We start from the raw sequence: 3,668 nt of genomic DNA on the forward strand, positions 1-3,668 counted from the left end.
GTTAAGATGTGTAAAATATACATCTTTGATAAATGAATCACGGAGTATCAGGGACAAAAATGTGTTTCCTTTTATTTCCCTGCATTATACCCATTTAGTCCCAGACTGAACCAGATAGCCACAGGCCTCCTCTGTAGGGACAGAGTTGCCCCACTCGGCTTCCTTCATGCTGGGGAACACTCTTGTGAACAGGCAGCTCTGCAAGACATGCCAGATAGCTCTGATTCAAGCAGGGTTTTCCTTTTATCTGTCAATTTCATTAGGTAGTCACTTCCCCCTCACGGGGAGGTGGTGAATGAGTAGGTTCGAGATGTTAGGAGTGTCCGCCCCAGCAGAGGCATGCAACCAGCTTAATCAAATTAACCCAGTGCTTGGCACACAGTTTTAAGTGCCCAGTGAATGTTATTAGCAAGATATGGGGCACCGGGTAGATGTACAAAATATGGCTTGGTGTTGAACTCAAGGCAGTGGTGCTGCAGACCTTCTGGTTTGGCAAGGTATTTGCTCATTCCCTCTATATGCACCAAGCACCTAGCAGCAGGCACTTAGGACCGTAAGATTGCACTTCCTAGTGATGGAGTCGGTCAAGTAAAAAGTATAAAAAGCATGGCAATAGGAATAAATGCTTTGGATTCCAGGGGAGGCTTCAACCTTGACCTTCTTCAACCTGTGAGAGGTTTCCCAGGGGAAAACTGGGTAGTGTGTTCAAACTTTTATGTTCTGGTGTCTGAGTTCTGGACTTCAGATGAGGGCATCTCAGCTCCTAAAATCATCCCTGTCACATCACTCAGGAAATAAGTAAAATTCCTCACCTTACAGCACTCTTTAAATCTTTTTGTAACCTTTTGCCATCTATCCTGAGGTGTCTGCCAGTATCATAAAAAACTATAGAATGCCTACTATTCTTCTCAGAATACTCTCTTCTCCATTTCAGTAGCTTGGCCCCCTGGAGTTTAGGTACAGCCGAGATAAGTTAGAAACTATGTTGGTTCATGGATGACCTCTCAGTGCCCTCAAGCATCTTGGCAGCAGATTATGAATATTTCAAGCCTTGCCCTATGGCACATGTTTTGGCCAACAGTGCTTGTATAAATTTAAAAAATTACATTACTATCCCCATCACAAATACTTTAAATCTCCTTCCAATTTAGGCTTCATCTTGTCCCTTTCTCTTCTGTCCACCATAAAAACCCTCATTCTGGACAATCAGTTGGGGTTTTGTTAAGAAGGGCCCGAGGGGTAGGGGCCCTTTGAATTTACTAATGTGACCTTTGTATCTGATTTGAAGAAATGTATCCTTGGAGATCTTCATCTGTCTCCATCCTGATGGCTCTTGGTATATTGTGACATAACATGTACTTATGGGCACTGAAAATTTGCAGATGGACCTTGGCTTTTCTTGGGTGTCTTGGTGCCAAGGGTATGTTTATGTCCTCTGTATCCAATACCTGAAGATCAGAAAATGCCAACTACACAGACCCCAGTATCAAGTAAGGGAAAGATGATGGCAAAGTAGCATTCTAATAATAGTAATGAAGATGCTGAACATATTTAATTGGTATACTTTTTCCAAGGATAAGTACTTGATCTTTTATTGTATTTCCCTTACAGTCACATTTTCTGTTGGTAAAGTTGCTCTTAGTTCATATGATGGAATTAAATATATTCTGTGTAAAGAGAAAAAAAATTGTGTAGAAGACAAGAAATGCAGGTTACCAGGGTGGGGGATGGGGGAAGCCTGTCAGATAGGCAAGGGAGGCAAGGATGCTTAAGGGCTGGGAAAATGCAAAACCTTGGAGAAGAAAGGAAGAGGATACCTTAGTCAAAGCAAATTGGATCCCAGGCTCTCTTTAAGTGGGAGCTCAATATATCTCCCCAATTCTGATCGAACCTCCCTCCAGTGTCTCACTATTTCAGAAGCCACATGAATTATCCACTGTTAAAATGTTGAGAACTGATGTGCCCTGCTGCATTTTAGGTATGGGTCAACAATTGTCATCTTGTGTAAATTTAGAAAAGGAAAGCACTTATCAGAGCCTGTGCATGTGTAGGTGTCATAACATCTTTTTTTTTTCAATTGTGGACCTAAGTTCCTGCTTTGGTGGAAATGCAGGCATTAATCCTATCAAGCAAAACGTTATGTCTGATGCTGCATAAAAAAGATACTTAGGTGACATCCTTTCTCTCATACACATATATGCATGCATCAAGTACTAGTTCATCATATTGATAACTTATCCTACCTCCAGGAATTCTTTCAATGGAAGCTCCAAGTATGGGCCTCTGGAAAATCCAGGAGTCCTGTAGGTCAAAGAGTGAATTTACCATTTATTGGAGCTCTAGGGCTCCTTTAAACTGCCTCAAGGACCCTGGTGAAGGGGAGGTCTCAGGGCCCCTATCCTCTTTTTTTTTTTGGCATGGGTAGGCACCAGGAATCAAACCCGGGTCTCAGGCATGACAGGCAAGAACTCTGCCACTGTGTCACCATTGCCCACTCCCCGTCCTCTTTTAACTTGGAACCACTCTGCTTTTATTTGTTTTATACACACAGCAGAGGGTATAAACTAAGTTGCCCACAGGGATCAGGTAGGCAATATAAAAGGAAGATGTAATTTGGTAGGGATTGTTTCAACTAGAACAAAATTTTCTAAATGCCAAGGAAAGCGGCTACTCAGCTCCATTTGACTATAGGCCTGTGTTAGTCTTTGGATTTTTGTGCAATTTCGCAATTTTCAAATTGTTAGCAACTAATCTGAAATTAAGAAAAATTTTAAAAGTTAGGCTTAAAGTGTTTGCCGGCCCTGGTTGGTCTGTGGGCTGGCAGTAAGATTTAAATTTTCTGCAACATCCTAGCCCTGTGATTTTCACTCATGCTTAAAAATCCCAGGATAAGGAACCCATTACATGCTAAGTCAACCCCTTATATTGAAGGAAGGACTGTTTTCTCAGTCACTCAACAGGAATTAGGCAACTTCTACCTACTATTCATTTCCTGCAATTGGGTTCATTTATGCAGTGGTACAAAAGGAGTGAAATTCGGTGAGCCTGGCTCTAAAGTGTTGGACCTCAAGTGTTTCCTTGATATCAGGCTCTTAACACTGCACTAGAGGACGAAAGCAGAAGCCTCAGGTTTGGTGGCTGTTATAGACTGTGTTACTTACTTGAAGTAAGTAACCTTTGTTCCAAATGCTGGCACTGACAGGGGGCTCCTTCTTCATCTGTCAGTGCCAGATGACCTAGCTAAGTCCCTCTGGCAGAACCTTCTTGTTTTCAGTGCAGAAATGATCCTAGGAAAGCAGATCTGCCAGAACCCCAAGAACTAGGGAAAGTAAGCTATGTGATTGTTGAATTACCCTTGCCCCTGCTTTGTTCTTGACCAATGAGACTTGTCTATATAGGCAAACTATAGATATTCAACATTTTGTCCTCCTAGGTGTAAATTTTGAGCTCATGGAACGAAGGTGTTGGGGGGAAATGACTTGGGGGCTGAGGCTACCTAAGCCCTGGGTTTTGCAGTGAGGGTTTTTCCCTTCACTAATCAGAGAGATTCTGCCTAAAGATTTTCACGTCTTCTGAGGAAAGTAGCTGTTCAAAGACCCCACTCCAATAACTTCAGCTCCAAAACTCTCCCTAGTCTAAAGCACAGCTTGGAAATGACACAGGCTGAA

Source organism: Tamandua tetradactyla, chromosome 2, assembly GCF_023851605.1.
Source record: "Tamandua tetradactyla isolate mTamTet1 chromosome 2, mTamTet1.pri, whole genome shotgun sequence".
Taxonomy (NCBI): Eukaryota; Metazoa; Chordata; class Mammalia; order Pilosa; family Myrmecophagidae; genus Tamandua; species Tamandua tetradactyla.